Below are 14,992 nucleotides of genomic sequence, written 5' to 3' on the forward strand. Positions count from 1 at the left end.
ACCCGGACGAAACCCACGCAGACATGGGGAGAATGTGCAAACTCCACACAGGCAATGACCCAGGCCGGGAATTGGACCCAAGTCCCTGGCGCTGAGGGGCAGAAGTACTAACCACTGTGCCACAGGACCACCCACACAGTGATGCAAGAGAGCACATGACTTGCAGCCAGAGTCAGTTGAGTGATGGACATGAAAGCAAAATGTTAGGTATGATTACAAAGACTTCTTCACACCTTTGAACAGTGACCAGAATCCTACAACATAGTGGCAGCTGTGGATAAACCTGAAACCTTGCAGAAAATACAAAGAAAAACAAAAATGCTGGAAGATGGAGAAAATAAATGAGCAAAACAGTCTAATCTGAAAAAATACTTCAGAAGCAAAGGCACAGAGGAAAAATTATCCAGAAAAAAACTCCAAAGAAAGGTTTGGAAGCTGAAGGCAAAGATTTAAAATTCCTTAATGCAGCAAAAGGCTCCATTGCATTTTCTTAAGAAGTCCAACTTCAAATCCCAGAGCACAGAATCAGCAGACCGAGCAAGGGGGAGCAAAATCTTTTAAAATTCCTGTCTACAGCAAGTCCTGAGAAATCTTTATCAAAATCAGAAGTGCCGTTTGGAAAAAAACCTGTTGCTGAAAGCCCAATCCACGAGTCGACGTCACCTTAACACTTGACATCTGAGCTTGCTCCAAAAAACTCTGTAAATACTTAATTGAGTACTCTGGGAGAATTAAAACTTTTAAACCAAGCTAAAGCAAGTAAAAGCCAGGATTCACAACATTGAGCAAGAGAACTCTGTGGGTAGCTATTCCAGGCAGCTATCATTGAGAACTTTTTTTAAGCTGAGGGCATTCGCCATTGTAGCGAGGCCCACCAGAAGGGGCAAGCATGGGAGATCTCTTTGTTTCCAAGTGAAGAGTGACACCATCTTAAACTTCAGAAAGGTGCAGCAACAGATCCACTGCTGGCACCATAACATGTGGTGACCGAACTCAAGTGAATGAAAAAAAGTTTTAAATCAGAAGGCAGTGCTTAAAAATCATCTTCCAGTATCATAGAATCATAGAAACCCTACAGTGCAGAAGGAGGCCATTCGGCCCATCGAGTCTGCACCGACCACAATCCCACCCAGGCCCTGCCCCCACATATTTACCCACTAATCCCTCTAACCTACGCATCTCAGGACTCTAAGGGGCAATTTTTAACCTGGCCAATCAACCTAACCCGCACATCTTTGGACTGTGGGAGGAAACCGGAGCACCCGGAGGAAACCCACGCAGACACGAGGAGAATGTGCAAACTCCACACAGACAGAGACCCGAGCCGGGAACCGAACCCGGGACCCTGGAGCTGTGAAGCAGCAGTGCTAACCACTGTGCTACCGTGCCGCCCTCACCTGTTTAAAAAAATCCCAGGTTTCTCGTTTTAAAGGTTTCCTGCAGCGAGAATAAGAATAAGCCCCATCATTGCAAAAGGAGCCCACCAAATCAATGGAGAAAGAACCAAAAGAAAACAAATTGGTTACTGTTGAGCCATCTTGGCAGGAAAAAAATTAGAGGTACACATCTGATATGAAAAACAGCTATGGATATTGAATTAAAACTGCCAGATCAATTTAGGCTAATTTAGAGATAAACATATGAGTTAGGAGCAGGAGTAGGCAATTCACCATCTCAAGCCTGCTCTGCTCTTCAATAAGATCATGGCTTATCTGATTATAACCTCAATCGCACACTCCTGCCTACCCCCAATAACCTTTCAGATCCTTGCTCATTAAGAATCTATCTAGCTCTGCTTTAAAAATATTCAAAGATTCTGCTTACATTGCTTTTGAGGAAAAGAATTTCAGAGACTCATGACCCTCTGAGAGACCCTTATGTCCTCATCTTTGCCTTAAGTAAGAGACCCCTTATTTTTAATCAGTGACCCCTAGTTCTAGGATCTCCCAGAAGAGGAAACATCCTCTCCACATCAACCCTGTCAAAACCCCCCAGGATCTTAAAGCCAGACCCAAAATTGGGTGACTTGGAGAAGAGAATTATTAGAGTACAGGAGTACATCAGGATTACCTGAACTATCATAAATACAACTTAATATATTTTCATACTCGTTTGGTGTATATGTGGATGAAGTAAGCCTAATGCAAGACATTGATGTATCTTCAACCAGCATTGATGAAATATTAAAAGCCTTTGACGAATATTTTAATCTTCAATTTGTGAAGGGCACAGAACTTTAAAAAATGATAGAAAACACCCGGTAAAGCTATAAAAGAACAAAATACATTACCTGAACAAGCCAAACGAGGGCACCAGAGAGACAAAGAACTTTCCCGTAAGTCCCAAAAATATAGCTTTTTGGAAACCCTAACACATTACCTGAACTGCAGCAACAGATGGCAGTGCAGGGTGAACAGCTGACCATGAGTAAATAGTTCTAAGGGTCAACAAAGACTCACAGTTAACCTACATATGACTACAAAGACATCAGCGCTACCAAACTGTAACCAACAGTAGGAAGACTGAAAGGAAAGATTAGAAATTAGGCTAATGGGGACCATGCTGTGGAGCAGTAAACAGGGTGGCAGCCATTAAACAAAAGGTTGTTTCATTACATTGAGTTTCCCTTTATTTTGACTGCCACTTTGTCTCTTGTTTCTAAGATTAATTGGTTGAGATGCCTTTTGAGCTTATCCCAGATTTTTGTACCATTATTCTACCATTTCCCTTTAATTGTTCACATCCTTTTAAATTTCACTTATATCCGAATGTAAAATCCACATTTAATAATACAAAATGTTAAGCTGACCATGGAATGCAGAAAGCAACTTATTTCAGGTGAGCTTTGCACGCATCTCTAACCAGGTTGGAGTCAACTACACCTGTATCAGAAAATGTAGCCTAGTGATTGCCAGCTGGATTTATTATAATCATTTTGAAAGTATGTTAAAATTTGGAAATGAAGGCTCTGCAAATCAACGGCATTTTTGGCATGTTCCGAGAATTAAGTTGCAGCAAGCATTCAACTGGTTATGGCATCAAGGAGCAAGGGCAAAACTGAAGTTAATGGAGGCTAAAGGTGAAATCAAACCAGACACAAAGAAAGATTTGAGTTGTTTGGCAGAGCCCTGTCATGCCAACCTCAGAACTCTCACTGGGTCAGAGTGCAATTGTTCACTACCAATATCCAGTCTTCTGCTGTATTCACTGCTCCTCTGATAAAGAATCAGCCATGTTAGCCTAATTTCCAAGCACAGCTAGTACCTTACTATCATTATGTGGAATTTGGATATGCAGATAAGCTTATCTGCACAATTCAGCAAGATACAGGACTGTAGAGCATTGGCTGGTGCCATTCCTGATCCATTGGCATAAATGCTGCAGCACTCATCATAAAGAAGTTTTAGAATTTATCTTAATTAATTTGTACATAAATATATTAAATGACTAGAAAAACAAAGTTGTGACAATGCTGAAATAACAACAGAAAATGCTGAAAATGCTCAGCAGGTCAGGCAGTACCTGTGAAAAGAAAAACATAATTAACATTTCAAGTATGACCTTTCTTGCAGGGGAAACGGGAAAACCTTAATTACATTTCACATCCTCCTCCCCCACAATACTCCACTCTATTCATGGGTCTGAGTAAATATCACTGTGTCCAAAACTATTTTCTCCATTCCTGTCAAGCATGAATAATCAAAATAATTAGTCTAGGTAAAATTACTCTGAGTTTTTAATATATCCTCTACTACCAAGAGTGTTCAACCCATTGAAAACATCAAAGATCTAGGTATCAGTGACCAGCCCTATTGTGGTGAGCTTGAAGGAGGAAGCGGGGAGAGGAAATCCAATTCAGATTGTTGACACTCTAATTTGGGACAATGTTGCAGCCATTCCATTTTGCTGGAGAGAGATTAAACTTGAACATTAACTTGGATTTTCTTTCAATTTTTGTTTCAATTTTACTAAATAGTGAACAGGCTAGCAGTAAGAGCAATCAGTTAGTTGGGTGGCTAGTCAGATTTGGGCAGCAGGGTTTGGTATGACATGAAGGTTACAGAGGGTCGAATGTGGAAGATCAGCCAAGAATACTGGAATAGTCGAACCGAGGGATAATGAAGGCATGGATGAGAGTTTCAGCTGCAGAGGATGAGCTGAGTTGGGGCAAAGTCGAACGATGTGATGGAGGTGGAAATAGGCAGTCTTTGTCATGAATGAGCCATGCATGATGTTGGAGAATCCATGTTGATTGAACCCATTTCCCCTTCCTCCTGCTCGCTGCACATGGCTCACAGCAAATCAGCCAGTTGGTGCTGAGTCTGAGTTCCTGTAGTCAATCTCAGGATGGAGATCAGATAGAAGCTGATAGAAGTTGTGGGAAAAGAGAATCTAATTTAATGGGATTTTGGGAGAGAAATTCATTCTATCAGTGCTGCAATTTTATATTAATTTCGTGGGAAAATACAGCAATGCAAGACATTCTTAATTTCACAGACTTTCCGTTCCCAGGAAAGATGTGTGCAGCACCAGGAGAATGAGTTTCTCCCTATTCACCTCTTGGATAGAAGTCGATCTGTGTCTGCACATGCGCAATAGCAACTGCAGAGGGAGCTATTATGCATGTGCAGACCTCTGACTCTGCATATGCGCAATTCCAACAGCAGAAATCTGACAGAGAGAGTGCCCCTGTTGTTGCAGGCAGCCTGAACACAGCCCTCCCTCAGAAATTGGGGGGGGCCCATGGCGGATCACGTGCCCCATACCATCTGGAGATATTGCCCCCACCGTCCAGAGCACCCCCCCCCCCATCCCGATTCGATTGTGATGCAGAGCGACAGCGGGCCTCCCCTCCCCCTCTCCTTCTAATCCGATCACAGGTGGAATGTGCAGTGGCCCATCTCTCCCTCCCCAATCAGGCTGCCCCTTCAGGCCCTATCCCCATAGGCCCCTAGCACTGCCTGGTGGGCACTGCCAAGGTGTCTGATGGGCATTACCAAGGTTTCTACATGGCATCTCCACATCATCATTACCAAGGTGCCAGGCTGGCAGTGCCAAGGTGCCAGGGTGGCACTGCAAGGCTGGCACTACCCAAGGGGCACTGCCTTGCCCTTGGCCTTCCTGGGGGGCCTCAATGGTCTCTGGTTCTACGGGCAAGGCCAACACAACTGTTCCCTGTTCATGAGGAGCCGGTGTTTTCCTCGCCAAAGAGAACATCACCCGGTAAGGCCATAAAGGCAAGCAAGTCCGGACAATTGAGTGCCAGGCTCACTATCCATATGCAAATCAATCGATCCTGATTTCAGAGCCCTCGTATTATTTTAGAGGCTCACTCCATCCATCAATGGATAGGGTGAGCCAGTAAAATTCCACCCACTAACTCTGTTTCTCTCCTCAGATGTTGCCAGACCTGCTAAGTTTATCCAACATTTTCTTTGTTTTTTGGTGCTTTATTGCTTTTTTATAATAAATTGCAATGACTGGACAATATTGAATTCTCATGTCTGATCTGTATAAAAGGGATACATAGAAACATACATAGAAAATAGAGGCAAGAGTAGACCATTCAGCCCTTCAAACCTGCACCACCATTCATTTTGATCATGACTGATCATCAAATTCAATACCGTGATCCCACCTTCCCCCCAATCCCCCCAACATCCCTTGATTCCTTTAGCCCCAAGAGCTATATGTAATTCCTTCTTGAAATCACACAACGTTTTGGCCTCAACTACTTCCTGTGATAGTGAATTCCACACATTCACCACTCTCCAGATGAAGAAATTTCTCCTCACCTCAGTCCTAAAAGGTTTACCCCTTATCCTTAAACTATGACCTCATAGTTCTGGACTCCCCCACCATCAGAAACATGCTTTCTGAATCTACCCTGCTATAATTTTAGAAGTTTCTATGAGATCCCCTCTCAGTCTTTTAAACTCTAATGAATATAATCATGACTGACTTGGTCTCTCCTCATATGACAGTCCTGCCATCCCAGGAATCAGCCTGCTAAACTTTCAATGCACTCCCTCCATAGTGAGAACGTCCTTCCTCAGATAAGGACACCAAAACTCTACCCAATACTCCAGATGTGGCCTCACCAATGCCCTGTACAAATGCAGTAAAACATCCCTTTCCTATACTCAAATCACTATTTGGCTTCTTTACTGCCTGCTGTACCTGCATGCTTACTTTCAGTGACTAATGCACAAGGACACCAAGGTCTCGCTGAATATCCATCTCTCTCAATTTACATCCATTCAAATAATGATTTGCCTTCCTATTTTTGCTACCGAACTGGATAACCTCACATTTATCCACATTATACTGCATCTGCTATGCATATACCCACTCACTCAGTACAAATCAGGCTGAAGCATCTCTCCATCCTCCTCAAAGCTCACTCTCCCACCCAACTTTGTACCATCTACAAATCTGGAGAAAATACATTTCGTTCCCTCGTTCAAATCATTAATCTATAATGCGAATAGTTGGGATTCCAGCACAGATCACTGCAGTAACCCACTGGTCACTGCCTGCCAATCTGAAAAAGACCCATTTACTCCAACATTTTGCTTTCTATCTGCTAACCAGCTATCTATCCATCTCAAGACACTACCCGCAATCCCATGCGCTTTAACTTTCTGCAGTACTCTGCTACGTGAGTCCGTGTCAAAAGCCTTCTGAAAGTCTAAATAAACCACATCCACCAGTTCTCCCTGGTCAACTCTACTAGTTACATCCTTAAAGAATTCCAGTACATTTGTCAAGCATGATTTCCTTTTCATAAATTCATGCTGACTGATTATACCACTGTTTTCCAAATGCTGTGTAATTAAATCCTTGACAATGGACTCTAGCTACTTACCTACTACCGATGTTAGATTCACTGGTCTATATTTCCATGTTTTCTCTCTACCTCCTTTTTGAATAATGGACTTACATTAGCTACCTTCCAATCTGTAGGAACCATTCCAGAGTCCAAAGAATTTTGGAAAATGATCACCAATGGATCTACTATTTATAGGGCCATTTCCTTAGGTAATCTGGGATGAAGATTATCAGGCCCTGGAAATCTATCCACCTTCAATCCCATTAGTTTCCCCAAAACAATTTCTCTACTAATAACGATTTCATTCAACTCCTCATTTAAACTTCTGTTTCTCAGAACTTCCAGTACATTATTTATGTCTTCCATTGTGAGGACAGAAGCAAAGTAACAGTTTAATTCCTCTGCCATTTCTTTGTTCCCCGTTATGAATTCTCCTGTTTCTGACTGTAAGGGGTCCACTTTTGTTTCTGTCAATCTTTTTTCTTTACATAATTATAGAAACTTTTACAGTCAGTTTTATGTTCCCCGCTATCTTAATTTCAAACTCAATTTTCCCCTTCTTAATTAATCCATTGGTCTGCCTTTGTTGAATTTTAAACTGCTCCCAATCCTTAGGTCTATTGCTTTTTTTTATTAATTGTATGATTCTTCTTTGAATCTAATCCTATCTCTAATTCCTTTTGTAAACCATGGTTTGGCACAATACCCTTTCTACTCTTGCGCCAAATAGGAATAAACAACTTTTGGCATTCACCGATTCATTCCTTGAATGCCTGCCATTCCCTGTCCACTGTTCTTCCTTTCAGTAATGTTTCCCAGTTCATCATGGCCAATTCATGCCTCATACCATCATAGTTACCTTTATTGAGGTTCAGGACCTTAGTCTCAGAATCAACTATCTCATTATCCATCTTGATAAAGAATTCTATCACATTACGGTCACTCACCCCCAAGGGTTCTCTCACAACTAGATTGCCAACTAATCCTTTCTCATTGCACAATACCCAGTCCAAGATGGCCTGTTCCCTGTTGGTTCCCCAGTGTATTGGTCCAGAAAACCATCCCGTATACACTCCTGAAATTCCTCCTCTATTGTACTGTAACTAATTTGACTTTCCCAATCTATATAGAGATTAAAACCAACCATAATCACAGATGTTCCTTCATCACATGCATCTCTGATTTCCTGTCTAATGCTATTCCCAACATTACCACTACAGTTTGATGGTCTGTATACCAACCCCCACAAATGTTTTTTGCCCCTTGGTTTTTCTTAACTCGAACCATATGGATTCTACAGTCTGTGCTAATATCTTTCCTCAATATCTTCTTTAATCAACAATGCAACTCCACCACCTTTTCCTTTCTGTCTGCCCTTCGTAAATACTGAATAACCCTCAATGTTTAGTTCCCATCCTTAGTCACTTTGGAGCCACGTCTCCGTGATGCCAAATTTATCATTTCCCTTTACATCTACCTACGCAACAAATTCATCCATTTTATTTTGAATGCTCTGAGCATTCAGGTTCAAAACCTTTAGCCAATCAATTTAACGTTCCTTGTTTTTTACTGTGTCCTTTTCTGATTCTGGCCCTTGATTTTCTTATTCTCCTTGTGTCTTTTTCTGTTGTTCTTGGTTCCTCCTGCTCTGAATCCTTAAGTAGGTTCCCAGGTTATGCTAGGTAGCGTTCGCAACAAGCATACATGGGAAAACCAGCACTGTGCTTTCAGACTGTAATTTTCTGTGGTTTGCTAAACCACTGACTGCAACAAGGACTGTGGTAACAGTAAATTTATTTAACTCTGCAACCATTAAGAAACATTTCTGCTCTGCCCGAGTTCCTGGGGAATTCTGGCGTGCTGTGTCATTTGACCATGTGATGTTTGATGTGACCGCATCATCTCAGTCATGTGACGACACAGTCTACATCTTCCCCGCTTAGTTTGGGCCTAGTGTACACAGTGCAAATTACATACAAACATGTGTATACAAAAGCAATTAGCTATACAGCAGTGTACAATGGTTTGTGTGAACAATGAAACACAGATTGGGCTCTTGCAACTTGGTGCATGGCCCATTATGTGTATTTCTTTCCCTTCTTTAGCACATGGTATGTCAGGATAACACATAGACAAAACCAAACAAAATGACATTCACCTGTCCAAACAGTCGATGTGGTGACAAAACCCCGATATCGTATTTTGGACTGGCTCAGATGCCCAGAACGTGTAATATAACCAACAGGTGGAGGGGAGACTATGTTCTATGGCCCATGTCCATTTCACTGGGTTCATGAGACAAATTATGTATGTGTGTTGTGTGGATGTGAGAGCCACCACATTGGACTCTGATGGGATCTGCATGAACATGGGTATGGAGGGATTGCAGTCAAGGCAAGATGGTTGAGCTGCAGCGTCAGCTGTCGGTGATGGCACTGAAACTCTCAAGGTGTGATGGCAATTGGAAGCTACCATGTAACTGTTGGGTTGTGGGACCTCATTGTTGACCATCGCCAACTGGTCACGACCACTTGTGACCTGGATAAGGGGCTAAGGCTGTGAGCATGTCAATCGTACTGTGTCTTGTTGCACGTGTCTGCATACATCAGTGCAATTTGTACATTGGATTCAATTTAAGTCTGCAACAAAGCCTTTGCATAGGAATCACTGTCCTAGTGTGTCTGGAGAAGAGGTGTTGTGCGACCGATTGCAGACCCAGTCATGGAAAACCTCACAGACTAAGTAATGCAGCATAGTAATCGGTGTGGTCCCATGCACAGTTTTCCAGGAGGTGGGCTCTTTCTGTGAACCGGTTTGACTGGGAGTGGAGGGAGCTACTTGTAATGCGCTCAGATGACCTCAGAACCTCAGACTTCTGTATCTTTTTCCTGACGGAAGAATGTAGAAGAGAGTACATCCTGGATGCGTGGGGTCTTAATTATGCTGGCTGCTTTGCCGAGGCAGCGGCAAGTGTAGACAGAGTCAATGGATGGGGGAGGCTGGTTTGGGTGATGGACTGGGCTTATGGTCTTCACTCCACTTGCCTGTCCAGCCAGAGGCCCCGAGGACGGCGGGGAGGCGGGGCTAGAGCGGGTACCACCCCCCCTGTGACGTGACGCCCCCATTGTGACGTAACGCCCTCCATCCGGCGGCATCAACCGGAAGCGCGGCTTCCACTGCTGCTGTTGAAGCTCTGGCCTTAGCAACCGGGCCTGGCTGTGTACACACTCCGAGCACAGGCCTCGGCCCGGTTGTACACACACACCCCGAGTACAGGCCCCGGTCGCCAGCCACCTGAGGATGCGGCTGCCCAGCCACTGCTTCATCTGACTTCCCTCCCGAGCTCCTCCGTTCCTTTTCTTCTTGGGCAGGAAGAGATGTTGCCGACTGCAGCAATGCCAGGGTTGCAGCAGGATTACTGATCTTGTTGTCAAGACTCCCAGAGACGCCGCGGTAGAAAGTCCGAGCAGGGAAAGGATCAGGTTCCTCCTAGTCCTTGAAGGAGCCACACAGAGCGTAAGTGTGAGCAGGGGCTGGATGTGAGGGAGTCTGGAGGACTGATCTATCAACACTACAGTCATCGTAGCCATTAGTACTTAGCAGCTTTAGCACTTTCCCTCCCATCACCGCTGCTAAAGCTATTGTCAGTGAAACATTAACCAGTGCTATCACAATCACTTTGCATCACTGTCATTACAACAGTAACCTGCATTTATATAACACCTTCAATGTTATAAAACATCCCAAAACATTTCACAGGAATGTTATCAAACAAGATTTGACATCAACTCACATCAGGAGGTGACCAAAAGAAGTGGGTGTTAATGAGTGTCTTTTAAGTTTAATGTTAATGAGTGCCTCTCAAGTTTCAGCTTTGCAACCATACTTTCCCCAGAACCCAAGGACTTGGATTTTCTGGTTGGGCCATGGGACTAATGTCACCAGAATGCTGGTTGACATTGCTTATAGTAGTCGGATCTGATCATCTTCGAAGTTCCAGCAGTCAGTCTTGATTAATGAAAACCATCTCGGCAGGAGGAGTGGTTTAAGGGCTTAGTGTCTCTGTAGCTGAAGGCATAGCTGCCAGTGGTGGAACAATATAAGAGACATATAAGATAATGAAGGGGCTGGATAGGGTAGAGGTGGAGAGATTCTTTCCACTTAGAAGGGAAACCAGAACTAGAGGGCACAGCCTCAAAATAAGGGGGGGCCGGTTCAGAACAGAGTTGAGGGGGAACTTCTTCTCTCAGAGGGTAGTGAATCTCTGGAATTCTCTGCCCATTGAAGTGGTGGAGGCTTCCTCGTTGAATATGTTTAAATCACGGGTAGATAGTTTTCTGATCGATAAGGGAATTAGGGGATATGGGGAGCAGGCGGGTAAGTGGAACTGATTCGCTTCAGATCAGCCATGATCTTGTTGAATGGCGGGGCAGGCTCGAAGGGCCAGATGGCCTACTCCTGCTCCTATTTCTTATGTTCTTATAGAAAGTGGGGGAAATTTGGGGGAATGCAGACATCTAGTTGTAGGGCTAGATGAGAGTAGAGATCTGGGGATGTTGAGGCTATGGAGAATTTGAAAACCAGGATGAGAATTTTAAAATTAAGGCATTAATGGGCAAGAAGTCAATATAGGTGACCAGGACTTGGTGTGTGTTAGGATGCAGACAGCAGAGTTTTGGAAACACTCAAGTTCATAGAAGGTAAAAAAAAATCCCCGCGTGCTGGCTGAGCGCGCGGGGACGACCGTCCGGCGCGCGGCCAAAGCCATCCTAGACCTTAGGACGGTCGTGCTCAGCCCCAAAACTGCACGCAAACTCGAGGCGGCGTGTGGTGGGATCCCGCCCGAGCATTCCCCATGTTCGGACGGAATTCCACATTGGCCCAAAACCTCAACCCCCCTCCTCGGGTGAGGTGCCCCACAGCCTGATCCGCCTCGCGGAAATGTCCTCCGTGCCTTTTTCTACCGTGCGGAGGCGTTTCCTGTGCGGGCTGCTGCTGCACACCTTCCACTACCGCCTCCTCGCCTGTCGCCCGGATACACCTTGGCGGGCCTTGTTGCCGCCGGGTGGCGGAGGTCCCCGCTGGAGGTCCCTCTACGGAGGGATCTCCCCCAATTACGTCGGGGACCTGGGGTGGAGGGTGATGCATGCAGCAGTGCCGCACAACCGTAGGATTCACTGGTTCATAGGCTCCGAAGACTGCCCTTTCTGTGGCCTTGTGGAGTCCGTGGACCATGTCTATATTTTGTGTCTTAGGCTGCACTCCCTTTTTGTTTTCCTAAAGAACCTTTTATTGATGTTTTGTTTGCACTTCAGTCCCACGCTCCTGATCTACGGACACCCGGTGCAGAGAGGGGAGGGCCGGGATGGCGACCTCCTTGTGAACCTGCTCCTGGGCCTGGCGAAACGCGCCATTTACCGGTCCAGGCAGCGGGCGATCGAGGGGGCCGTCCATCCTGACTGTCTGCCCCTCTACCACGGGCTACGTTCGCGGCCGGGTGTCCCTGGAGAGGGAGCATGCGGTGTCCACGGGCGCGGTTGACCTTCCGCGCCCGCTGGGCACCGCAGGGGTTGGGGTGCGTTATTGACCCTAATAATCACATTTTAATTTGATGTTTTTAAGTTTCCTTTGTACTTTGATTTCTGTTCGGGCTGTCCCCCCTCCTTTTGGGGAGCTGCCCCTTTTACTTTGTCCTGACTTAATCTGAGTTTGTTTATTTGGTTTGACCTAAAAAGAGGGCAAGACAAGAAAATAGCCAGGAGAGCTTTGGAACTGATTAATCTAGAGTTAACAAAGGCACAAAAGAGGGTTTCAGCAGTAGACAAATTAATGCACGGCTGAAAGCAGGAGATGCATCAGAGATCAAACTAGTCCATTCTAATGATGGAAAGGCTATAGGACCAAAAGCTTAGTTCACGGTCACTGAGGATGCCAAGTTTGTGTTTTGTTGGGTTCAGCCTCAGAATGTGGTTAGAGCAATGGATAGAGTGAGCAACCAAAGGAGCAGACTTCATGACTTGGACTGTAGACTGGTTTGGTTTTCTCTGTTAGAAGAAATTGTGGCTCATCCAGTATTGAATGAGCAAGGTGACAAATCAGAGCAGTGGAGGATTGAGTGAGGTGATGGAGGTGAAGTAGAGCTGCGTGTTGTCAACGTAGATGTTTTAGAAACGGAAAATCAGGCATTTGTTTTTTAGATGATGTAATTGAGGGGCAACTTATCGAAAAGAAAAAAATAGGAAGAGGCCAAGGATACATCCTTTGGGGACCCCAGAGGTAAGAATGTATGAACAAGAAAATAAGCCATTGTATGACTTTCACTGGCTTTTGCTAAATACAATTCGTATCATTCTCACTAATATGATACCATCATGACCAATATCATGATTATCATTGTCACCATTATTCTTTTTAACAGTTCTTGCTGCTCCTTTGTACTCATTACCACTCATTACTCTTGCCATTATTGCATCAGTATTATAAATATCTAAGTCAGGTGTTAACTGGATGATTTACTGAATATTTCTCATTCACAAGTTGTCAACTAATGGTTGGAGAAATTCATCACAACCTACAGCTGGTGATGATTTATCATATTTATAATGTTAGTATTTTTAGCTAAGGAAAATTACAAGTGTTTATAAGATTTTAATAGCTCAAGAAGATCAGGGGAAAATGCCTGACATTATGATTCATCATGCCAGTAGAAATATATATATTTTAATATGCTGATGTTTCTTTGAATGGGTGATGTGAGCTAAACCAAAATAAGTTGCAGTCCTATTTAAAAGTGTATGCATATATTGTGATGAATTCTGTAGTTTACTTGCCAAAGAAGGGAAACATGTACAAGCTGCTGTCTGAATTTGGGTTGAAAGCCTGTATTTTTTTGAAAGAACCCCTAACTGAAAGGAAAACTAAAACTTAAGATTTCTGGAAAAGAGGGTCGTGATTTTGGATTCCTGGTTGTGACATCAGATTTCTGGGAAATCAGACTGTGACCTCAGGTTGCTAATTAAGCGGAAGCTGCTTGAATCCAAACGGAAAACACAGAGCTCACAGGGATCAGTTTTCAGCAGTAAAGCACTCCAGACAGGCGGAGAAGAGTTTTGTGTGTGTGAGACAACTGGGGGAAAAAAAGGAAACCTGATAGCCTGATTTAACAGTGGGGATAGTGAAATAAAAGTTGCTGTTACCTTACTTATTTTATCTGAGCCAACCATACAGGGCATCAGTGTGTTAGTGGGTAGTCAGCTGAAGGTGACTGTGGAGAATCCAAAACTGTCATGAACTAAGCTATGTACGTTCTCCAGATGTGCACCTTTTGGTGACAACCACATCTGTAGAATTCGGTGGAATAAATGACCAAATCTGTGTGAGGAAAAAGGATTGAGCTCTACTTGAGGAAGACAGAGTTTTGAAGGGCTTCTGTGGCTGAATGTGGTGCCAAATGTCTTAACAGAAATGCCAGTAAATCCATGATATCCATATTTGTTGTATTGACAATTTAAAGTGTAATTTGTACTTTTTATTGAATACACCTTAATGGTTAATGTTAATTCATGTTTAATTTAAGTTGATTTTAGTTTAATTGTTACATAAAAGTTATAAAAAGTGAAATCTTGCCGTCAGTTTTTTCCGTAAGGGTCATTTGGTAAGTTTGGTTATTTTAGCTTATTGGTCTTCGCAAGGATCTGAAAAATATAGTGAGTGAATCATGCTTCAGTGTGTCAGATCTGACAGCAGTGGGTTTGAAAGACATTATCTGATTATCTGTCTTTTGCTTCAGGCTGGATGACAATGATGGAAATGTTTGTGACCCTGATGTTCATAGTGATGACTGATGGCAGTATCAAGTCTCGTCAATTATATTCTCAATTTTGTGGGCAATTATAAGCTGTTTCCTTGTGTTGAAATAATAAACCTAGCTTTAATAAATTCATTAGGTTTGTAATTAGTACTTTATCTCTGATATTCTTTATCCCCACTAACCCTCCTGAGATATCTGCACTCCTCTAATTCTGGCCTCTTGAGCATCCCTAGTTTTAACCACTCCACTTCTGGTGGTTGTGCTTTGATCTGCCTGGGCCCTAAACTCTGGAATTCCCTCAATAACCCTCACCACCTTCCTACTTTTTTCTCCTCCTTTAAGACACTCCT

The 14,992-nt window shown here is 43.7% G+C and overlaps 1 protein-coding gene across 2 annotated transcripts in view; it reads left to right on the top strand.

The window, feature by feature from the left end:
* Positions 1–9,982: 9,982 nt before the first annotated feature.
* arl6 (ARF like GTPase 6) overlaps positions 9,983–14,992 on the top strand; it is a 40,168-nt gene continuing 35,158 nt past the window's right edge. The window contains exon 1 of one of the 2 annotated variants that reach the window (XM_078232569.1): positions 9,983–10,348. The gene's annotated coding sequence lies outside the window, so the exon portion shown is untranslated. The remainder of the gene's footprint in view (positions 10,349–14,992) is intronic. The other variant, XR_013499905.1, reaches the window with a different exon arrangement.

The sequence above is a fragment of the Mustelus asterias genome, chromosome 17 (genome assembly GCF_964213995.1).
Source record: "Mustelus asterias chromosome 17, sMusAst1.hap1.1, whole genome shotgun sequence".
Taxonomy (NCBI): domain Eukaryota; kingdom Metazoa; phylum Chordata; class Chondrichthyes; order Carcharhiniformes; family Triakidae; genus Mustelus; species Mustelus asterias.